Source organism: Lissotriton vulgaris, unplaced genomic scaffold, assembly GCF_964263255.1.
Source record: "Lissotriton vulgaris unplaced genomic scaffold, aLisVul1.2 SCAFFOLD_2353, whole genome shotgun sequence".
NCBI classification, from domain to species: domain Eukaryota; kingdom Metazoa; phylum Chordata; class Amphibia; order Caudata; family Salamandridae; genus Lissotriton; species Lissotriton vulgaris.
In genome coordinates this window covers 165,053-190,803 of record NW_028250830.1, presented here as the reverse complement: position 1 = coordinate 190,803, position 25,751 = coordinate 165,053, and the positions used below count along the sequence as shown (strand labels likewise).

The 25,751-nt window shown below is 43.4% G+C and overlaps 1 protein-coding gene across 1 annotated transcript in view; it reads right to left on the bottom strand.

The window, feature by feature from the left end:
- The window catches only part of LOC147663104 (adhesion G protein-coupled receptor F1-like), a gene marked incomplete at its 3' end in the record, with an annotated part of 365,238 nt that overhangs the window by 196,132 nt on the left and 143,355 nt on the right, over window positions 1–25,751 (bottom strand). The window lies entirely within an intron of this gene.

Here is a 25,751-nt window from a genome sequence, read left to right as displayed (position 1 = left end):
CTGTCTTCAGGCATACTAAACTCGATTTTCTACCTAATCCCCCGAGTCAGCTGTAGCCCTGTGCTCCTTTGTAATTAAAACCTGTAAAGAAATGTTGATGATACCACCACGCCACTGCCACATCACCCCCACCTGAGAAACCTGCACTGGCTCCCCGGCAACAAAAGGATATCCTTCAAGATCCTCACCCACGCACACAAGGCACTTCACAAGACCAGACCAGCCTACCTCAACAGACGGCTCTTCTTCTACATCCCCAACCGCCAGCTATGCTCTGCCGACCTCACACTCGCCACTGTCCCGTGCATCCGAAGAACAACCACCGGTGGGAGATCCTTCTCCCACCTCTCTGCCAAGACATGGAACACCCTCCCACTGAGCCTATGACAGACCCAAGACCTGCTGACCTTCAGGAGGATACTCATAACCTGGCTGTTCGATCAGTAGCGCCCCCCCCACCCAGCCCCTTGAGACCCTCATGGGTATGTAGTGAGCTTTACAAATGATTGATTGATTGAAGGTGTTATAATCAAACTGCCCATTCTGGCCTATGGGGAACAGGTAGCCTTGCTGAAAAACAAAAATGTCAGTAATTCACTATCAGGGCATGCCACACACATCAGGGCATGTCCTATGTTTTACCTACAGTGCACCATGCCCTTGGGCCTACCACAGGGGTGACTAATATGCAGAAAAGGGAAGGTTTAGAGACTGGCAAGAGGGTGCACGTGCCCAGTCAACATGGCAGTACCAGACTGCACACAGGCTCTGCAATGGCAGACCTGGGACACACTTTTACAGGCGGCGAGCCCACCAGCAGCATTTGATTTACAAGCCCTGGACACACGCAGTGCACTTTACTAGGGTCTGACAAGTAAACCAAACACGTTAATCATGGAGTCACTAATCCATAGATCAATTTACCATAGAGAGCATAAGCACTTTAGCACTGATTAGCAGTGGTAAAGCGCCCAGAGTCATAAAACAGCCAACAACAGGTCAGAAAAAATACAGGAGGAAGGCAAAAAGTTCAGGGATGAACCTGCAAAAAGGGCCATGTCCAACATCACCATACATTATACACCTGCTGAAAGTAAGTACAAAATGTATGTGTTAAACTTCACAGACCTGGGAATTTCATATGCTTTTAAGACTGGTAAATCCGGTTCCACGTGGTACTTTCAATTTCATGGTGTACAATTAATAAGGATATGGTGCTAGTGTGGTGTAAATGCATTTTAATGTAAATTTTGCATCTGGTTTTACTACACCACCAGTACTGTCCAAATCATAATCCGGCCCATAGTGTCTAGTTGTATGCATTCCATCATAAGTATGGGCCTACAGGCACTTAAAGCAATGTTAAATGGCTAATGGCCACACCCGGTTGAAGGTAACCTTTGCAACAAGGTACCACTTGGCAGCTGTGACTATTAGTACATCTATTACCAATAGCCTCATCTGTACTAGCAGTAACATTGCTGTCATGGCTTTATTAACCGAAAAGACATTAGATGCTGTATTTAATTATTTATTATCTGCATATTGTTTCAAGGTTTCAAAAACCCACATGCAAAAACCTTAATTTAATTTTCATTAGTGTAAAGATAAACAAGGGGAATCATTGGTGGGCTACAACGAGGCAGTAAACCCTTATGTTTCCACTCCCAGCTAATCATAGGCAAAATATGTCAGATGTTATTTTCACCTTTCAAATTCTCTCTGATGGTACCCATGCTGAATTTGTCTTTTTAATGCCATCCTATGGAAATCAAAACTTAGGAGACATTTTACTGGTACAGAGAGTATAAATTCGAACTTGAAAGCTGTCTGTATCATGTTTTATACTCCATGTGTTATACAGTGAAAGTAACCTCATATGTAATCCTGAAGGTATGAATCCCATATTCAAATATGGATGTTGTTTTTTGTTAGCATGAAGCTCTCTGTGAATATGTTTGCAAACGTTCATAGCTCTAGTAGGCCAGAAGTTTGGGGTACTACCTTGAACATGTTATAACAAACGTAACCTCGTTTCCAAACCTGTTAGAAGAAGTAGGATTTCGTAAGAATATTAAAATGAGTAAGCCTTTGCTGAGAGTAAGAGGTTTCTGTCATAGTATCATTCTTCATCCCCCTCAGCATCCGCTCCATAGACTGTCTCCCGGTCTTTCGCAAAGCTATCAAGACCCTCCTCTTTCCCGCTCCCTAGGGTTCTTAGCCTCCCCTCCCCGTTCAGTAGGAGTTTGCTTGTCTGCTAGCGCCGGGACACCCCATTGCTGGGGTAGCTGTTGCGCTTTACCAAACCTAGAAATTAGAAATTAGAAATTAAATTGACTTGTATTGAGAAAAATACCCCATATAAACTGGTTTAGAGTTTTTATGTGTTTTTTGTTTTTCGCACCAACTGTTTTCTCTCGCGTGCTCCAGTCAATTAAAATAAGTTATATTTGACCTTTTGCTTGCTATTTTGCATTTTACTTTAGTTGGCCTTTAAGCTTTTCGACTTCATTTATTATAACAAGAGAATGAACAAGAAAGCACATAAAGGGGAAACAAATATGCAGCACCCTTGTCAGTGCACCCCCATCAACCCTTGCATACTTGCCCTTCATATTCCCTCGTTACACCTCAAACCTCACAGTCGGAACGCCTTCACCATCATCTACCCCCCCCCTTCTCTCTACAAAGCTTCGGCGCACTTTCAAACAGAAACTCATCTGCAAACATAAAGAAACCCTAATCACTGACATCTACCACTCGACCTCCTTAGGACCGATGAAGATGGATCTAATATTTCACACCGAAAGACCCGAATATTGGATCTCCATGATCAGAACGCGGATGCTCATCGCCAAAACTACCTCCACTCCTCACAGCTGCAAACTAACTGCGATTCTTCCGTTCAGATCAGCTGGCAGAGGTTATACTACCGTGACTATCTTCACCAATGGCACAGTCCTCATACAAGCCAACAATGATAACCTGGAAGCTTTTGACTCCTTATTTCCCTCTCTCAAGGCAGCCCTCCCTACCCCTCCACACCTCGCCTCTTCACCCTCACCGACCACTCTCTCAGCACACAGAGAAGACCTCGACACGCCCCTTCTCGATCCACTCACAGCCCGCCAGGCTCCCCCCCCGCCCACCATATCTCATCCCCCTCGCCCACCCATCCACCACCAACAGGAATCCCAACCCTCACCCCCTACCCCGCCCTCCAACCATCTCACCCCCCCCAGCCACAGCCACCGACCACCACCTAGGACAATTCCCTTCCTGCCAACAGGCAGTCCCCAGCCAACGAGCCTCCCCTCTAGTTTCCCCCCTACTCTCAAACCTCCCCTGTCCAATCCTCCTCCTGTCCCTCTCCCTATCTCTCCCATGTCTAACCCCCCCCCTAGCCCTCTCCCCAAACCTCCCCCTCCCACTATCCCGATCCCTATCTCTCAACCCACCCTCTCTAACTATAACACGCTCGGCCCCTCTACAGCTGCTCACAACCCCCCCATTGACTCCATAACAAAGCGGCTCACAGCTCTTGAAAACCAGGTCGACACTATCACCCAAGGCTTAATAGAAATCCTTCTTAACCTCGGTATAGCCTGCAAACCCCACAAACCCCCTCTCCGAACCCCCCTCCCCGCTAACGCCAACACCAACACCACCCAGGGGCCCACAGTAGCCCTCAATGCCCTCCCGATCGATCCATATCCCAAGGACCCGGTTTCCAGTCCCAATAAATTCGAACACTCCAGACCCCCATGCACCAGGCCCCCGACCACTATCTCTTCTCACTCCCTAGCAGGCTCAAAACACCGGACCTCCAGACCGCGCAGATCAGAAGCTCCTATGTCAGACAGTGAAGCAGCCTTACTAGCCACTACCTACGACCCTACCATCTCAGTTTCACCTAAATCTAAAATCCAAGTAATCACGAGCTACCGGAAAGACCTACCCACCTTCAAACGACAGAGATTACCAGTCCTCACCGCTATACCTAGAGAGGCTAAAGACAAAACCACCAGCAATCAGGAGAAAATCACCAACTGCCTCCTAATCAACTGCAGATCGGCCTCACTACATGCAACGGACCTAGCCGAAGCGATCCTCACACATGACATTGACGTTGCGTTCCTCACGGAGACCTGGCTAAACAAGGCATCTCCTCCCTGCCTTGACATGCTGGTACCTCCTGGTTTCTCCCTCATCTCCAAAGACAGGATTGATCAACGAGGAGGTGGGGTTGCTATCATCCACAAGGACAGCTGGAGCATCACAGAAACCTCCTCCTTCGAGTACAACTCATTCGAATATCTATCCGCTGCCATCAAAACCAAAGACAACGACCCTCTACTGTGTCATCTACTCTATCACCCCCCGGGCAGAAACAACGAGTTTGGAGATCAACTATCCAACCTGATTGCACAAGTCGCCCTCGGTGATTCCAACAACATAATTCTTGGTGACCTGAATCTCCGATGGAACGAAATCCACAACCCTCTAATCAAATCGCTATCCAGCCTCCTCGCCGACAACAACCTCACTCAACATTGCACTGAGGAGACGCACTACAAAGGAGCCACACTGGACGCCATCATCGCACAAAAGAACTCAATCACGGTCAACCACATACTACCTGTTGACTGGTCAGATCATCATATGATCCTATTTCACATCAATCACCCCATCATCCCGCTCAAACCTCCCCAAGACCCCCCCAAATGGTCAAGAAACCTCTCCCAAGTACCCCTAGACATTCTAGAAGGCCAACTAAGTTCACTTCTTCCAGACAACTCTTTGCACCTCTCGACCAATGATCTCATCGACCACTACAACTCCGAGCTAGTCTCCATTCTTGATAATCTAGCTCCACTAAAGCTCAAAAGAAGCCGTGCCACCCCTTCTAGAACCTGGTTCAATGCGGACCTCAACGCAGAAAGAAGATCCTTGAGAGCCAAAGAAAGAAAGTGGAGAAACAACCCAACAGCCATCCTTCGCTTACAACTAAAAACAGCACGCAGGAAATACAACAACCACATCAAAAACAAGAAATCCAGCTTCTTCCGAGAGGCACTAGCCAATTCCAAAAACAGACCTAAGGAGCTCTACAACATTATCAGACGTCAAACATCCAAGCCTCTGCCCTCACCCCTGCAGGAGTCCAAAGAACTATGCGATAACTTCGCCACCTTCTTCAACGACAAAGTCCTAAAAATCGAATTATCTCTAGACATCAACAACTCACACCTCCCGAAGGACAACGCGGCCATCCCTCAGGCCCTACCTTCTGGCTCCTCCCCCCTCCGTTGGCTAAGCTTTCGCCACGTGCAGGAAACTGAGATAATCTCGCTGATCTCGACCTCCAAACCATCAGCTCACATCTCAGATCCCATTCCCCCCTCACTAATCAAAAAAATGAAGCTCACCTTAGCACCTATCTGGGGCAAAATCATAAACAGCTCCCTACAAAGCGGAGTGGTCCCCGGCTGTCTAAAAATGGGACAAGTCACCCCTTTGCTGAAAAAACCCGGTCTTGACTCTACTGACCTGAACAATTTCAGACCGATATCTAACCTCCCTCTACTTGCCAAAACACTGGAACGATGCGTTCTCCTGCAATTGACTCATCATCTGGATAACATCAATCTCCTAGACCCCCTCCAATCCGGCTTCAGACAAGGCCGCAGCACAGAAACCGCGATGCTGAACATCATAGACGATATTCACGGTTCCCTTGACGCTGACAAATGCTGCCTCCTCATACTCCTTGATTTATCCGCAGCTTTCGACACGGTGGACCATAGGCTCCTCATCAAGACTCTGCAAGTAAGAGCTGGCCTCGGCGAGGTAGTTCTCGATTGGTTTTCCTCCTTTCTACACAACCGCTCGCAAATAATAAAAATGAAGAACTTCACCTCCGAATCCCAGCAAGTCAACAGGGGTGTCCCCCAAGGATCAGTACTTTCTCCTCAGCTCTTCAACATCTATATGGAACCGCTCGCCAAACTACTCAGGAATGCCAATATCCACTTCCACCTCTACGCGGATGACACACAGATCTACCTGGAAACCTCTTCAATTAACGACATCCACCGAGTAAATGCCGTCTTAAATGATGTTCAAGATTGGCTGACAAAGAATCACCTGAAACTCAATCCCGACAAGACCGAAACTCTTCTCATCTCAAACAAAGAAGACAACCCTCAAATCATCGAGTGGCTGAAGTCGATCAATGCTCTTAAAGGTTCTCTCACGCTAGCTGATTCCGTAAAATCTCTGGGCTTCACCTTAGACCCCAAACTAACCTTGACTAACCACATTAAGAACTCGGCAAAAAGCGCATTCTTTAACCTCAGACTGCTGAACAAAATCAAACCTTTCATTCCCAACAAGGACCTCAAACTAGCCACGCAATCACTAGTTTTATCTAGACTGGACTATGGGAACTCAATCCTAACAGGCATCCCCAAATCACACCTGGCCCCATTAAAAACAGCATTGCATGCGGCAGCAAGAATGATCACAGGATGCAAAAAATCTGACCACATCTCCCCTGCACTCAAAGAACTTGAATGGCTCCCGGTGGATATGCGTAGCACCTTCAGAACGGCCTGCCTAACCCACAAGGCCCTCCACACCGGAAAACCAGAATACCTGGCAAACAAACTCACAAAAGCTGGCCAAAGTAGAATCTTGAGAAGCTCTAACTCCCTGCTGCTCATCCTACCAAAAACCAGAAAGAAGAAAACTGCGGACTGCTCCTTCTCAGGAAATGCCCCCAAAATATGGAACTCTATCCCCCCGCATATCAGAACCATACCGTCCTATGCGGAATTCAAGAGCCAACTCAAATCCTTGTTCCTCATCCGTTCCCTAGGTCCTGGGTAACTAGGATCAACATCCATCCCCAGATCTATGTGAGAACTCTGTATCCTATTGCCAAGAAGTCCTACTGTACGAACTGTCATTTGATGATCACCTTTATTTGTTACTTGTCTTTTTGTCCACCTTTTCATGCCTTTACTGTAAAGCGCTCTGCTACCTTCGGGTCTTGTTAGCGCTATAGAAAACTTCTAAATAAATAAATAAATAAGTTACTATGTTGTATAGCTCTTCCAACTTCTCAGAGTCCTACAAATTATATTCTTTCTTGCTGTCTAAAATAAGCCCTTTTTTAAAGTCTAAGATAAGAATTGTTTTTCTAAAGGTGACTGTTTTCCTCTTTTTTAGTCTCTGATGCCCTGCATGTATGCCAGTACACATATCGGTGTGCATGCATTCATTTGCACACGTGCAGCTGTATTTTCTCATTGTTATGCCTAATCTTGAAGTTGTGCAAGCTTTAAAATGTGTGATTAGCACAATAAAAATATCACCATCAACACCAAACGCCAAGCATAAATATCACCTCTAATTCGATCACCACCAGCACCAATATTGATACCACCATTGTCACCTACCCAATACACCATGCTCACTAATGCTGACACTAACAATATAATTAATACTACAATTATAATTACTATCCAATACCATCACCAATAATACCAATAATACCACTATAGCATCACCAATATTAACACCTCTATCAATGCCAACACTACCAATACCACAAGTGCCAATTCTACCTCCAAAATACCAATACAACTACCAGTACACCACTATGATACCAATACCAATACCACCAACACCAAAACCACCACCAACACTAACTGCAATACCATTTTTGCAGATCTTCTTTTTGTGGGTCTTAAGACTCTGTGACCTTTACCACTGCTGACCAGTGCTAAAGTGTGTACTCACTCTCTAAAACATGGTAAAAATGGCTTACACCCAATTGGCACATTCCATTCAATGTACTTACAAGTTCCAAGTATGCAGGGCCTGTAAATGAAATGCTACTAGTGAGCCTGCAGTACGTTTTTTGGCACTCACTTAAGTAAGTAGCCTTTCCAACATACCTCAAGCCTGCCATTGCCGGCAGTATGTGCTGTTGTATCCTGCCATTTTGACCTAGCACGATAAAGTATTTTGAAAGGCCTAAACCTTCCTTTTTAATACATAGAGGTCAACCCTAGGGAAGGCCCTAAAGAGTCCACAAGGCAGGGTGCAGTGTATTTAAAAGGTTGGGCATTTTCTTTTAAGTTTTACATGTCCTGGTAGTGAAAAACTCTTAAATTCATTCTTCATTTATGCAAGACCTGCCACTCTCATACAATAGCATTAGGTTAACATATTGCATTTATTAAGTGATAACTTTCAATTGGAAGCAAGTAGGAATGTCGAGTTCTGTCTCTAAAGAGTTGTAATTTAAACCCTCTTCAACGGTAAAGCTGTATTTTAAGTCACATTTCTGAAAATTCCATTTATATAAATTCTGCATTTTCTTGTTCTAACCATTTGGTCCCTGCAGTCTGTATCCCAGGTCTCATGACTAGGTATAGCTGGCAGTTGGCCTTTATGTATTACTCACAGACAGTGAGACAAAGGGAGAATAGGTTTTGGCACGATGGGCCATCTCTCACTTGATAGGGGGGAGGTGCTGCGTGTTACACATCACAATGGCTGTGCCTAAGCATGCTCACAAAGAGTTTCACGCGAATCCTTGTGCATCCTACAAGTTGGGGGAAGGGTACGCAGGAAGTTAATTTCAAAGACCTCTGTAGGGACTAGAACCCTCTAGAAACTTCCCCTACTTCAAAGCTGGAATAAATAGCACACCGCTTGACCTGTGGAAGATTCACAAGGACTGCTGTGTTGCTCTGCTGCAAGAAGGACTGCTACTCTGCTGCCTTGCTGCCTGAGTGAGAAGAACTGGACCAGCATTTTGAACCTAGGACCATCAGAATGATTCCAAGTTGCTATTTGCCTGGCTTGCTGATGAGAGCCTCAGGGACAGAAAAGGCTCCAACCACCTGGAAGCCTGCATCTTAACTCTGCATGCTGTGAGGTGTGCCCCCAAAGTGGTGCCACCCCACCCTGGACCCCTGGAAGTGGGCCTCTACTGATGTTCTGCCATTCTAGCTGTGATCCTAGAAGAACCAACACTGCACGGTACATCGCCTCGCAGTTCAGCATCGGAACCACAACTGCATGACGCATCCCGACACAGGACTGTACAATGTAGCACTGCAATACCTTTAGTCCCAGTCTGGCATGAACAAATAACCACAGTTGGCGCTTTGTGCTTCTAAGCGCAATCTATAACTAAATTTTTAAAATGACATATCTTCTGTTCCACTGATTGGATATTTGTAATTTTGGTGTCAAATACTTTCTGTAATTTTACTTTATTTTCCAAAATTGTTGTAGCATTTTTCTAGTGTTGTGTTTTCACTTCATTACTGTTTGTGAAGAAAATACTTTACACTTTGCCTCTAAGTTAAGCCTTACTGCTTTTGTTACAATCTACTTGAGCACAGGTTGATTTGGGGCTAGCTTGTGTTTCACCTTCACAAGAATTATGGTTGGTGCTTGAGTAGGGTTTCACTCTCCCTCAACCAGTAACCGAATTTCCTACAACCACCAGTAACACCACTGCCAATATTAATAACACCACTAATATCAGAACCATCACCACTTCTCATACCATAACCAATACCACCAACTCTAATATCACCACTAATGCCACAAGTACAACCAGCAACACCACCAATACCACCAGCACCTCAAATAGCAATACCACCAAGAGCAAAACCCACTTACAATACTACACAACAACCAAAACCACCTATACCAATACAACCAATAACAGGACCATAAGTGATCCAGCTCAGAGGGTCCTAGGAGAAGACCATGGGTACATGGTGCCAATTGTAACAGCTGGAGTCTTTTTCACTGGTGTTCTGGGGCCCCCATATTAGGAGAACCTAACTTGGACCAATAACCCCTTTCTAGCACTAATCTTTCTTAGCACTTGAATCTAAGGGTAGGAAGGCTGAGCAGTCCAAGGATTACTCAAGGGAGGTGCTGTGGGCAAGAGTCTTAGAACTCAGCAGCACATCAAACAAAACATAATAAATCGCCTGCCAGTCAGTGATTTTTCTTATGGGAAGAAGAAAAGCTACTTCATTACACACACAAAAAACTGCATTATTGTCATATGGTGGATGTGAATGGTTTGTCTACCACCCTAAATGATGAAACTCCTTCTGGTGCAAGCACCAGAAGGATTTTATTATCAAACAATATTGTTGTGATGGAAGGGAAAAATGACCCTTGTGACCCAGGATAATTTTTTTTGTTATTAGTATGATCTTGTGAGCAAACAGAATGCTGTTGCCCCACTGATTAAAAGAGAAACCAGTTGGCCTCATTATCGCCGACTAGCTTAACTTTGACAGTGTTCGGGGGCATATCTCGCCCCCCCCGGATTACTAATCTAATCAGGTGAGGTACTGCTGGAAAGGGAATAATGTCCTTTTCCAGAGGTGCCTCTCCCTACTGGCCCTTGCTTGATTTTCTCCCACCCACTAGATACCAGAAGGAGGGAGCTGCCCAACCAAATATGGACAGTGCTTCTCCCACTTAAAGAAAATGCAAGTCTCTCTGCCAGCTTGGGGCGGGGGATTGATTGTACACTAGACACCCTGGGCAGTATTATACATTGATTCCCGGGAAGAAATGGGTGCGTGCCCCTGCTGTGTGTGCTCCAGAGGGACATTTCAAAAGTGCATAGGTTTCCGTTATGGACATTAATTCATTAGATTTTTCCATATGAATTGATATCTGCTCTGCACACAAATAAATATCATAATAAACTGCTGCTTAATTGTTGGCTCTGGGCACTGTGCGGTTTTGCAAAAACTAAAACCAACAAGCTCTACATATCCCTGCAACCAAAAGGATTTGACTAACATAAAAAATATTACTTTTACAATTTGGTAATTAAGGTAAAAATTGCAGATGAAAACATTGGCATTCTAGTTTTCCTACTTATTTTCGTATTGTTTTAGTTCAACTATACTACTGTATTGGGAAACCATTAGCGATCTGTCCCATTGCTGAATTTTGAATTCTGTTAACTTTTAAGAAAAGTGTAGCTTCTAAAAATGTGGCACACAAATTGGCTTTGTGTTTGATGCTAAAAGCAGGGAAGAAAGTGATCTTAGCACATCAATCCTTTTGTTGTTGCCATTTCTAGAAAAATCTAACATTTTCTTGTTGAGCACTTTTTTCTTAGGTATTTTATTACTTTGCTTAATTGTTGCTAATTTTGGATATTTTCTTTATTCCCTCCTTGGGAATCCACGAACCTTGGACACAATCCACAAACCTAGAACCCCTACCATATGAGAAAAAGGACTTAGGGAGTCTTTACGATGGTGGTGAACCTGCCACCATCAGGCTGTCAGTGGCAGATTCACCGCCATCGTGAGGCTATTTTGCACCTGCCATATTATAATGGCGGGTGGTACCATGTCGGTTGGAAAGACCAACTGCAACATATACGATGGGCTCCTTGAGCCCACCGGCGCTGAGAAGGCCCTCATCATGTAATGCATTCCGACAGTACCTAGCAGGCACTGTCGGTCAAATGACGATGCTGGCTGGCCACCAGGTCTCGGGGGAGGGTCTTTGGGGGCCCTTTGCTGCCCCCCTCTTGTGCTGGGGCAGTTTGGTTTTGTGCTTGGAGGCACCTATGGTGCCCCCCTACATTTCTCTGCACCGTGTGGCAGGCACTGCGTGGTGCCTGTCACATAGTGCTGGGTAAAACAAAACCAGCCTTTTTAGGTCTCGGCTAGCGCGGCTGCGCACATGCGCAGCCCGTTTGGTGAGATTTAATGTTTTTGAGGACTTTCAGTAAAGGGCTCTTTCCCATTGGCTGACATCACCATTTCTGCTAAACAGTGGCCAGCCATTGGTAAAGAGCATTTTGTGTCGTGCACTTTTGGCTTTTTTAGACGGCCCACTTGGACGGGCTCATCTGCTTTCCGTGCGTCGCAAAAGGTTTCTTATCTTCATGGGGCCATGTGTTTCAAACACATGGCCCCATAAAGACAAGCTCCGCCGTGATCCTCTTTAGTTTTTGGGACGCGCTTGTCTTGATCCTCGCTGAGTCCGTGAAGCTAAGCCAAGTGTCTGCCAAAGCAGAGAGGAATGTTCACTGCAAGCTTTTGTCCTAAAGTTGTGAAAAGTTTGGAGGAGCTCTGACAGAGAGCAGCGCCGTGGGTATTGAGACAACACCTGCTGCTTTGAGAAGCAACAGTGCACAGGGATGGTTTGAGAAGCTAATCTGCAGTTTTACTGGTTTTGTATTAGAGTGACATAGGACCCCATACGGACAGCCAAACAACCCCAACGCCGTAGCCCTTATGTAGGGAATGTTTTTTTATCAACTGAGCTTCCATAATTAAGCTGCACTTTTAGCATGTATTCGTGTGGTATTCTGTCTGGAAGATAAAAATACACTGTGTTGTATTTTAAAAGCCAACGTGCTTGTTTGGTGTGACTCGCTTTTAGGAACATTGCGGTACAGTAATATGTTGCTTCGCAGGTCATCGCAGCACCGCACACCTTCTTGTGAACTTGTATCAGATCTCACTCCTTCGCGCTATGTGCCTACCAGAATTGTTTGTTGTTTGAGTGGAATTGTTTAATAAACACTCTGTTCAATAGGAGGCACCCCGACCGGGCCAAGCTCAGGATGTTCCAGCCTGTGCCGCATGGGCCCAAGCCCTCTGCAGAGTGAGGTAAACAGACTCACGCGGGCCGAGATAGGAGCAAAGGACTGGAAGCCACTCGCCTCATCGGAACCTTTCAGAACTGCCAGGAGAATTTTGTTAAAAAAATTGTAAAAAAAACTGTTGGTTCTGAGATTTTACCCGAGAGTGTACTTCTATGGATGCCGCAGGTGTAGTGGCAGCAGGGTCCACTCAATCCTGAATATTGATGTGTTACAGAGTTATTTTTTTTCTTGGTATGAGCAGTTAAATTGGCGCAGGCCCCACTGTGATCCTTTATTTCATTTCGGTCCTCTGATTAGTTGCCAATGTGATGGAGTGTGACCTGTTTACTGTGGTCGGTTGCATTTCTTTCAGTTTTCTATGATTGCTTCATGTTATGCCTTTGGTATGTCCTCGATAGCACACATAGTACTGAGAACTGGGAGCTGAAGTTTCTTCGTGTAACTTTCATTGTTCGAGGTGTGTTGTCACCAAGCTGTGACCCTGCTGGTGACAAAGTGTATACCATGCGATCCATGTGACCGGGTTCAATAGCATAGAAAGGATCCCTTGGGCCATGGTGCAAGCAAGGAAACTAGCCCCTTTAACTGATGTTGGGGGTTGCAAAATCCAGCAGTGTCATGTTTCAGTGGGCCCCGGGGCCACTACACCCACTGCACCACTGGTAGCTAAGACCCAGGGTAGGTTTAGGACAGTCCGTTTCCCTGCAAGAAGATGGCTCATGTAACATGTAATCTTGTACGTTTCCTCACGCTGGTGGCAGAGGGACCTGGTGCTACTACTATCCCCATGGTACATTCCCTCCCCAGCCGCAGCAGACTCGGTCAGGTCGCGCCGCTGACATCCAGTCCTCTTAGGTAGGGAGGCATAAAACGGGGCTTTGCTCTGCAGTAAGGCGGGAGCGAGGCAGCCGAGTCTGTCACAGTCTGCACCTTCACAAGGTGCAGTGGATACTGAAGCGGGGCTTGGAGAAGGCACTGAACCCAGCTAAGAAGCTGCAGCACGGAGGGGGCACCCTAGGGGAGAACAGATGTGTTTTCTGGATACTCATCTGTGCCACTTAAGGTGCTCCGCACAGTGGGATTGTAGGGGTGGCACTTGCCTCAATGTAAGCATGGAAAATGCTCCGTAAGGTGCTAAAATCCGGCCATTATTGGGGTACAGTATCTGATGTCTCTGTGCCTTGGTGTCAAGGCACCTGCTGCACTATCCAAAGCTATGCCACAGCACATGAGCAAAAAGTATAAACAGATACCCTAGGTTAAAGACTGGGCGAATGTTATAATTTGATGTCTGCTTGCTTTAAGGAATTATCTGATGTCATTTTGTGTGAGGTCATTTTAGAATGTAAGCCTCAGGCAGAGCAGTTTGTCTTAGCCCTTGTACTGACTGGACGTTGATGCTGTTCCTGATTAAAGACAACAAGCCTACAACTTTGGAGTAATTGTCTTTTTAACAATGGCGACGAGGGAAACTATCTAACTTGATTGGGGACAAGTGGACAACAGCATCAATTCCCCTGCCTTCTTAATTGGATTTTATTTGGACTGGCCAGAATAAATGTGAAATCAAACTGCGCAGCTTCCAGAGATAAAACAGTCTCACTCTGCACACACTTAGGCAGATGAGGAGGCCCACTGTACATAAAGCTTCAATCCGAGTTGCTTCATAGGCCTCTCTAGTCTGTGTGAAGCACACTTGTGTGGCGGTTGTCTGGTGTGGAGTACAGCACGCTTTGGCTGGCGCAGAATCTCTCCTTAAAAATGTCCATTCGCAGGTTTGATTAGATTTACAAGAGCCAAATACCATTAAATTAATTACGCTTACTTCTGATGAATTCGCAATTAATGTCCATATACCCCAGGTGAACCACACACAGCACGCTCGGGCAGGGGCTGTCCGGTCTGATGGACACTGGTGGGGCTTCATGGCGTGCTCTTTATGTTCCCTTTGTGGCTCCTTACCTTGAGGTATCTTGATTTTCTTAGTTTCATCTTGTTGCTCCTGTTTCTTTTGTCTTGTTACTGTTGGCTGTGCCAGACGTCTGCTCCCTGTGGTAGCTTCTACCCAACATGTTGAGGGACACATTTCCACTTCTTTCAGGCTTCTTGCGTGGGGAGGTCTCCAACTCGTCGCCAAAAATAGTGTAGTAACCACGCTACGCTGGTATGTTGTAAACCAAGTAGGTTTATTCAGCAATAAGATAACAGGTGGTAACTCATAACAAATCACAGCTAACTCACAGGTAACTCTTAGCCCCACCAGGAGCAGCCTGCTAGCTGCTCAGCCTCTCTCACCAACTGTCACACCTCATCCAGTCACTCAGGCACTCTAGAGAAGGTCCACGCACCAACATTCCATACAGAGGACACACACACAGGCTGAGCAGCTAGAGAGAAGAAACATAGGGAATGAAACATCATGTGAGGACACTACATGAGACAAACCATGACCAAGAACCCACACCCACATACACACGAGACAAACATTAAATTGACCTTTACTTTACACACGATGCTTTAAGTGTATAACTTCTGCCTTTCAACAAGTTCACTCACACAGTTCTGCTGAATATTTTCTAATATTGCTCGCACAGCTTTTAAAAAAACAAAACAAATAGCATGACAGATGGGCTGTCAACCATTGCGCCGAGAGAATAAAATTATTCAAGTGAAGGAAGAAATATGAACAAAAATCAAAACATACAAAGAGGATATACAATGTATTCTGAAAGGAAAGCATTTACGTTGCAAATACAATGCATTGTAAAAGAAATCATTACATTGCACATTAAAAGATAAACATCAACTGCAAAGATGAGCAATGCATTTCCAAACTTAATTTCATACATACAGCATCTCTTGCATAACATTGTGGATAACTTGAAAAATGTGTCATACTCCCACATCTCATGCACTTAGGCTTGAGTGAATCTTTACTACCCCTTTCATCACTGTTTGCTTGAGGCTTAACAAAACTGCGCGTTGTGTCCTTATCATATTTTTTAAATTTATCATTTGCTACAACTTTACCCACACTCACACGTTGTTCAGGAGAATGTTCATCCTGAACAACATGTATCTCACTATCTGATTCTTTCTTTTCTTCATGTCCTCTTTTAATCTCTTTCACCCAAGATGAAGTGTTTTCCATTCCCTCAACAATCTTAATAGCTTGATCAAGAGAAGGGTTTTTGGATAAAAGTTTCTCTTGCACGCGAGAGCTATTAGTGCAACGTACCAATTGATCTCTGACCAGAGAATCGGATAATTCCTCAAATTCACATGTACGTGCTAGGGTTTTCAAAGAGGCTACATAACCTTTGACGCGTTCAGTTGAACCTTGCGTTCTCGTGAAAAACCTATGTCGCTCTAAAACATGCCGCAGCCGACGCTAACCCAAAAGGCATTCTTTTGAAACAGTAAGCACCCAAAGGCGTCACAAATGACGTGAGATGTCTCGATTCCTTGTGCAAAACAATTTGATGATAAGCGGACGATAAGTCCAAAACGCTAAATACCCGTGCACCTTTAAGAGTGCTAAGTGACTCTGAAATATTAGGTAACGGTTGTCTGTCAACCCAAATCCACTGATTTAACCCCCTCAAATCCACACACATCCTAATTTTGGCCACCCCATCCTTAGGGGCCAAAACAATGGGGGCCAACCATTCTGAAGCTTCTATCTCCTCAATCACATCCAATTTTAGTAATCTCTCTAACTCCTGTTTCAATGGGTCCATCATCATGTTAGGAACCTTCCTTACTTTGTGAACACAAGGTATGGCTTTGTTTTTCAGAATGATCTTGTGCTCAAATTCTTTGAGACATCCTAAATTTTCAGAAAAAACCTCAGGAAATTTTCTGAAATACACACCATTCAGATTGTCAGCAATATTGCCATCACTATCACATTCAACTAGCATAACTTGATCTTTTGGGTTCTTTGCAGAAGGATTAAGTGTGATCCCTAAATCACGCTGATGTCTCCAACCTAATAAGTTGTCACCCCTCATAGCCACATAAACTTTACCAAATGTCTTCCTGTCTTTGAATTTAATATTGTCTTTTTAACAATGGCGACGAGGGTGGGAGTTTTTAAGTAGGAATTATCGAGGAGCTCTGAACATCAGACTGACTTTCCTACTACAGCCTTCATTCAAACCCCTGCTGCAACGTCGTGTTCAACATTTTAAGGTAATATTTTACCTTTCTGTATCTCCTCCGTATTATGCCTGTAACTGACTGCGCATCTTTTGACTCCGGCGAAGACTCCACGCTCGAGGGCCTTGAAGTCCCGTGAAACAGGCATTGTTCGTGCACGTTCGTTCTCAATAGAACGTTTACTGAATGCTGTGAGGAGTATGCAGAGACTGTAAGCGTCATCACGCTTCGATTGACCCTGACGCGACGTGACCCTGCGCTTCAGCGTAAGCGCCATCTTGTGTTTACCTGAATCCCATTGAAGGTAATACAAGGAAGTTTTTGGCAGTTTCTAACCGGCATCGTTTTTCGACGGCTGTCATCCCAGATCGTAGCACTGCCATCGCGGATCTGCTGGCTTCGTTTTTCGACGGCTGTCATCGTAGATCGTAGCACTGCCATCGCGGATCTGCTAACATTTCACCGGTATTTAAAGAGCCTTACACTTTATTTAATTTATTTTTACTTTTCGTTGGTTTACTGGTTTACTGGATTACTGACATAACAGATTTACCTGGATTACAAATACTGTGCATCATAACAGACTTACCTGGATAACAGACTTACCTGGATTACAGATACTGTGCATCAAGTCTATGGACTTTGTTTTTTTTTTTCAAAATTAACAACACAAGGAGTTATTATTTTGATCCTAACTACTCGCTATTAACTACACGTTATTTATTATCATCATTATGGCTAGCTCCACTTCTATGTCCCAACCCCCCCCTTTTCTTTCAGAGAAAGGTGATCCAATACTGCCTTGGAAAAGATGGAGAAATCTTTTTGATTCTTATATTTTAGCTATTGGGGGTGAAAAGTTTTCTGCTGTTAGAAAACAAGCTATACTCTTACACAATTTGGGTGTTGAGGGACGCAACATTTATGATAGCATGGACTTACTTACAATTGGTAGTGGGGAAGGTGAACCTTGTGATGTGTACGAAATGTCTATGATGATGTTACAAACTTATTTTGGTCCTCGTATTAATATTGTTTTAGAGCGACATAGGTTTTTCACGAGAACGCAAGGTTCAACTGAACGCGTCAAAGGTTATGTAGCCTCTTTGAAAACCCTAGCACGTACATGTGAATTTGAGGAATTATCCGATTCTCTGGTCAGAGATCAATTGGTACGTTGCACTAATAGCTCTCGTGTGCAAGAGAAACTTTTATCCAAAAACCCTTCTCTTGATCAAGCTATTAAGATTGTTGAGGGAATGGAAAACACTTCATCTTGGGTGAAAGAGATTAAAAGAGGACATGAAGAAAAGAAAGAATCAGATAGTGAGATACATGTTGTTCAGGATGAACATTCTCCTGAACAACGTGTGAGTGTGGGTAAAGTTGTAGCAAATGATAAATTTAAAAAATATGATAAGGACACAACGCGCAGTTTTGTTAAGCCTCAAGCAAACAGTGATGAAAGGGGTAGTAAAGATTCACTCAAGCCTAAGTGCATGAGATGTGGGAGTATGACACATTTTTCAAGTTATCCACAATGTTATGCAAGAGATGCTGTATGTATGAAATGTGGCATCAAGGGACATTATGCTCGAGTCTGCAAGTCAACAAAAACTTCAGATAAGAAGAATACTGATGCAGTTCGTATTGTTGTATCTAGCATTAGGGAAGAAGATGGTATGATTGATGCTGATAAAATTACGATGCCAGAATGTGACATCATGGTCAACAATGTTAAGTTTGTTGTTTTGGCTGACTCAGGGTCTCCTTATACCATGATAGGTAACAAAGAATGGGATGAGGTTATTGGCTTGGATGAAACTTTAATTCCACCTGACATAAATCCAGTCGGTTATGCCAAGGGCAGAATTAATGTTCTTGGTTACATAGAAGCTTGTATTAAATTCAAAGACAGGAAGACATTTGGTAAAGTTTATGTGGCTATGAGGGGTGACAACTTATTAGGTTGGAGACATCAGCGTGATTTAGGGATCACACTTAATCCTTCTGCAAAGAACCCAAAAGATCAAGTTATGCTAGTTGAATGTGATAGTGATGGCAATATTGCTGACAATCTGAATGGTGTGTATTTCAGAAAATTTCCTGAGGTTTTTTCTGAAAATTTAGGATGTCTCAAAGAATTTGAGCACAAGATCATTCTGAAAAACAAAGCCATACCTTGTGTTCACAAAGTAAGGAAGGTTCCTAACATGATGATGGACCCATTGAAACAGGAGTTAGAGAGATTACTAAAATTGGATGTGATTGAGGAGATAGAAGCTTCAGAATGGTTGGCCCCCATTGTTTTGGCCCCTAAGGATGGGGGGGCCAAAATTAGGATGTGTGTGGATTTGAGGGGGTTAAATCAGTGGATTTGGGTTGACAGACAACCGTTACCTAATATTTCAGAGTCACTTAGCACTCTTAAAGGTGCACGGGTATTTAGCGTTTTGGACTTATCGTCCGCTTATCATCAAATTGTTTTGCACAAGGAATCGAGACATCTCACGTCATTTGTGACGCCTTTGGGTGCTTACTGTTTCAAAAGAATGCCTTTTGGGTTAGCGTCGGCTGCGGCATGTTTTCAGAGGGTCATGAAGAAAGTTTTAGAGGGAATTGGTAACATCATGTTTTTTCAAGATGACATTCTAATTTATGGGAAAGGGGAGATTGAACATAACAGGACACTGTGTGAAGTTTTAGGAAGGTTGAAGGAGAAGGGACTAACTGTAAAGAGAGAGAAATGTCGAATTGGAGTGGAGACTGTCACGTATCTTGGTCATGTAATTTCCGGTGCAGGAATACAACCAAAGCTAGAACTTGCAGAATCTGTTAAGAAAGCCCCGGTACCGAGTGATAAGGACCAGGTGAGGTCATTTCTAGGATTAGCAGAATTCTATGCTAAGTTTGTTCAGGGTTTTGCTAGTGTGTCTCAACCTATTAGGTTATTGCTTAAAAAAGGTGTACATTTTGTGTGGACAGAAGATTGCCAAGAAGCTTTTGACAAAATCAAGGAAGAGATTGGGAAAATGCCCACTCTGGGACATTTTGATGTGAATAAAAAAACTATTTTAACAACTGATGCTAGTCTCAGAGGTTTGGGAGCGGTGCTCTCTCAAGCTGTAAATGGCGAACAGAGTACTGTTGCTTTCGCTTCAAGGGCACTCAAACAAGCAGAGGCAAACTATTCCTGCATTGAGAGAGAAGCACTTAGTGTATTTTGGGCGGTTCAGCATTTTAAGTTTTATCTGTGGGGAATCCCATTCTTAGTAAGGACTGACCATAGACCCCTTGTTCAAATTTTTTCTTGTAGACACAGTGAACACCTAACACCTAGGATTAAGCGTTGGAGCGAGGGATTGCAGGAGTATAACTTTATTGTACAATATATTCCTGGGTCAAATAACAAATCTGCCGACTGTTTGTCGCGGTTGCCACTGGAGAAGAACATTGATTCTGATAAAGAGGATTGTGTATTTTGGGTGGCTGAAAATGCGCTGACACAAGATGAGTGGAGGGAAGGTGTAGCTAAAGATAAAGTTTTGTCTGAACTCAAAATCTGGATAAGCCAAGGTTGGCCTGATTACAAATCCTTGGATCAAGAGATGAGAACTTATTGGTCTGTCAAGGATGAAATTTCTTTTGTGGGAGACAATTTACTGAGGGGCTTAAGAGTTATTCCCCCAGTTGAATTTAGAGACAAAATTATAAACACTGCTCACGAGGGTCATCTTGGGAGGAGCCTCACCAAAGCTAGAGTGAGAGAGAGATACTGGTGGCCTACCATGGACCATATGATTGAAAATGTTGTCAAAGATTGTATGCTGTGTGCATCTAATGACAAATCTTATGCAACTAATCGTGCGCCTTTGTCACCAGTAAAAATCCCTGAAATGGTCTGGACTAAGTTAGGACTGGATATTATGGGACCATTTGATCTTTTACCACCAAGTGAGCGTTTTGTTATTTTGTTGGTGGATTACACGTCCAAATGGGTGGTGACTAAGTGCACTTCTTCCGTGAGTGCTAAAGTTGTCATTGAATTTCTCAAAGGTGTGTTCACTTTTGAGGGCCTACCTAAATGTCTTGTGACAGACAATGGGGTGCAATTTGTTTCAACTGAAATGAGAGATTTTCTGATGAATTGTGGTGTGACTCATCAGAAGACTGCATTATATTCTCCTCAGGCCAATGGCCTAGCGGAGAGAATGAATCGTTTAGTAAAATCTTGCCTTCAGCGTGCTTTACTTACGAAAGTTTCTCTTAAAGAAATCTTGAGAGATACTTTGTGGGCACATAGGACAACACCCAATGCAGTTACCTTGACATCTCCTTTTGAGGCTTTGAGAGGTAGGAAGGCTATCTCAAAGTTGAATCCTGCTTGGATGCCAATAATGGATGGAGAGGCTTTATCAGCTGATACTAAAAGAGAGAAAATTTTAAGATATCAGCGTTTGTACAAGACGAGATATGATTCCAAAATGTGTGTGAAGGGGAGGAAGTGGAATGTTGGAGATAAAGTTCTCATAAAAAATCCCAGATATATGCTTAAAGGGAGAAGTACCTTCATGGGTCCTTTCACTATTGTTTCCATCAGGAAAAATGTTGTAAAAGTTAGCAATGGCGGTGTATGGAGTATGTCTAGATTAGTCAAATGTTTGGAGAAAAATTCTAGTTTTCAAAACTCTTCTTACGATGATGTTGATGATGTTGAATCGTTTTCTAATGGCCAACATGCTGGAACTTCTGGTACTGATTTAACTTCTTCAGACCTTAGTTCTTACCAACCTTCTGGTAGGCAACGTCGCTTACCTTCCAAATTTAAAGATTATATTATGTCTTGATCTGGTTCTCCCTAAGCTCCTGTTATACTGTCCTTACTGTATTTACCCTCACCTTCTTCTTCTCTTTCTCAGTCTTTCCTTCTTCTAAGTTTCTTTGCTGTGTCCCCTTTATTGGGAAGGGGATGTGTTATAATTTGATGTCTGCTTGCTTTAAGGAATTATCTGATGTCATTTTGTGTGAGGTCATTTTAGAATGTAAGCCTCAGGCAGAGCAGTTTGTCTTAGCCCTTGTACTGACTGGACGTTGATGCTGTTCCTGATTAAAGACAACAAGCCTACAACTTTGGAGTAATTGTCTTTTTAACAGCGAACTTCCACTGTAACACTATAATATACATACATGACACTGAGACACGTTTTTAAAGCACACCTTCATCTCAATCTGGCTCGTGGAGCTATTGGATTTCACCTTACCCACACCTAAAGGGTGAAAGGTTGTTTTGACCCGCTGGAACTTGTAAATGTGTTCATGTAACACAGGTCCATGTACAGAATGTATCAGGTATAGAAGGAACGCCGCCCAACACTAACAAGGAAGGGGACACAAACTAAATGCATTCAAATTACAATACCGGGTCTGTCCTCGAAGTAAACGAGCCTTCAGAAGACAGTACGCCCGGTCATGCTGTCCTCTGAATAACGGCCAGTACATCAGCATGGGCAGTATGTGCACATTTTCGGTCAAACCTGTGCACCAGCTGTATCTCCAAGTCTAAGATGCATTCTATGCACTCTAGAGTGGGTGTTCATTTATGGCAACCATCCTGCTTTCACTGTCTCCTGCAAGTGTTAATGAAAAAGCTTCTCATTCTGCAAAATAATTGTCCAATATTTGGGAAGAGCGTACCATTTTTAGCTCAGCAAGTAAACGTCCGCCCTACATTTCATTGCGCATCCTCCATGTTCAACTCCATGCTAGGCTGATTCGGCCATAATTTTTTCAAGGTCGACAAGCATTGAAAATGTAATAGGTCTTGCATTTGGTTAAGCTAAAGCCACTTGCTTTGCTAATGGTATTGCCTTTTTAATGCTTGTTCCCAGTGCGGCGGGTGCTGTAACCAGAAGCACCCACAGCAATGGAAAAAATGTCTTTTGCGACCGCTGTGGTCGTGACCGGATTGTAATTGTATATGTGGGACCGCTGCATTATAGGCAGGCAGTCTCCATCCCTGGGACGATGGTGAACAGACAATAGTCTGCCTGTCATCGTAATCAGGCCCCTAATTTGGTTTGGATTCCTTTTGTGGAAAAATGTTGAGAAGGCTAAAGCACGAAATGCCCCAACTTGAAAAAAGGGTTCAGCACTGGGGTGATGGGTGTAGCCTCAGCAACTAAGAAACAAATATTATGCACAAATTAACAAATAAATGCAAATATTGCAGGCCGAAATAGCTATGGTATACCTCTTTAGTGGGCCTAACAATCAACAGTAGTTGCACTCTAAAGAAAGGTCCCCAAGATCAAGTGACCCTTAAATGTACCCCTGACTTCTTTCATTAGAGACTCTTCTAAAAGTGCATGCACCAGCAAGCCCTAAACCCTGATATTTGCATAAAACAACAAAAATCAGTATTTTTAATAACAATAGAAAGGCCTGTCTTTGTCAGAGCAATTTCTTCATAATTAAATAATCAATATGCATCATAATCAATAATAAAAAAAGTTAGAGTAGTACCATATTTTAAACACATTCTGCAAAAAATGCATTGGTTTACTGTTAACAATGTGCATCTCAATTATGATTTCAATGTTCAATATTATGCAGTGTATGAGTCTTTGTTCTGTATACAGCCTAGCTAAAAATCAAAGTCAGCACCTAAAAACAGAGGCCCTTGCACCCTAGAGCCAGAAGACTAAAATTTGAATCACATAAATGCTTGAATACATGGAAACCCTATCCTAGGGTCATAAGTTCACTGACCTTTGAGACTTAGAGCGACCAGCCAAGACCAATGGGAAGTATCTGGAGTCCACCTGCTGCTCCATAGTGACATCACTTGTGGTGATCCTGCCCTCAAAGGGCACCATCATTTTTTAAGAAGGTGATCTTGTGCCTTATTTGAGATACGTTCTTTACTAACAGTCGTGGGGATTTTTTTTCCTTTTTCTATCTTTTTTCTTTTAAAATATAAATCTAGCACAGACTTACACAATCGCTTCTCTTGTACCTGAGTATTTAGGTTGCAGGGTACTCCTGGAAGTTAAAGGCCAAATTACCTTTCCAGCTCCTTGCATGGCACTTACTCCCTGGTGCTGGTGGGGAAACACGTTTTCTCATCTCCAATGCTTCCAAAAACCAGCTCTCAAGTGCCACCGGGCATATATGCAGTGTGCTTCCCGGTCCTCCCAAACACATGCGCAGGGAGTATGGGAAGCATATCGCAATACCACAGGGCTGCTTGTCTTCTTCAAAGGAACAAATACATCGGATATAGAGGTGCTGCACTTCCAAGGGACCGATTCTCTCTAAAAGTGATTAAGAAAAAATGTAAGGGGATGCCATTTATGTTCCAAGTCTATTTTGTCCCCAAGTTGAATCTATATAACCTCAGGCTTCCCAGCGGTTTCCTGCAGATACTCCTCAATGCAGCCCTGGGGACACGACAGCCTTCAAATGATCAGGCTAAACAATGATTAATTTCACTGGCCTCTGTGGGCCAATTGTGATGAGAATTCAGGGTCTTTCCTCCCTCAATAGTCTGTTCTTCATGACACATTTGCAACTCCTATATAACAATAAAGGGTACGGCTCACAAGCAGTAAGGCTGAGCACTCTTAAACCAACAACCAAGAAAAATGCCAATACTGCTTTAGACTTTCAATCATTTAAATCAAGGGATGCAAGAACCATCGATCAATACACCCTTCAGCTCATTAATGGTTTTTATTTAAATAGCACAAATTATTTTCAATTATATCTTTAAGGAAATACTTTAATACATGTGATGGACCTAAATCAATTGTGAATACACAAAATTCAACGAAGGAAAAAGAGAGGGGAAAAAAATCCACTTTCATTCAAACACTTCCAAACAATCATTCACTCAGGCAACCTACACACATACTGGGAGCAAAAAACATACAACACTTAAAAAATCCCAACTACCAAACAAACTTGCTGTTAATCTCCAATTTGGGTTATGTACCCTGTACAATATTTACAACAATTTACAGTAGATACAAAGTTCTTCTTAATTAGGCACAATAACACCAAATCTAATAAATCAAAACAATTGTTTGGCAACAAAACAACGTGGTCTACGCATTTCAAACCCCCTTGTTCTTGGGCTTCTCATCAGGACCAAACATCACTAATTTGAACACGCCCAAGGGTCGAAAAATCCAAGAAGCTGGATTGTGAAGAGTAATTTTGAAGAATCCTAAATTGAACAGTTCCTTAGTTAATTTCATCGAATGACGACAATGTACAGGCCAGCGGCATCCTTCGGTGCCCTCCGGCACTTATACAAAACGGCTTAGATCAGCTTTTCAATCCGTGCCGAGCACCATTAATCCGTAATTACTTTGTTAAACATACGGAGTACTCTCTTCCGCGTCTCATCACAATGACTTTTCGAACGTCAAGCGTGTGTTGACGTTCATGCATATAAATCAACACAGACGTTCCGCGGCCAGCAAAGTAATTAACTGGGACCAGCAGAGTAGTTCAAATACCGAATCTCAATCGAGGCATCCACAGACAAATTCTCCAACACTCAAAGAACATGAAGATGTGCATATATGGTCAAATAAATATATATTTATACTCTGAAACTATTGATACTTATAGGAAGAGAAATTAATCCTGTCTTGAGAAGGTGCCAATGTGTAGGTGGCATTTTGGTGGAGCTTCCATCTACATTGTGAAAACAGTAAAGCACTACATGTTCCAAAATAAACAAAACCAGAATATTTCTTTTTGGGTGCCATTTTAATTCAATTCAATAAACATCCTCTCTGCAACATGCTACCCATGCACAGACACCAGACTGGGTTACATATTAGTCTCACTCGCTCAACCTGCACACAGGTGCCCATTAGTTGGCCCTATT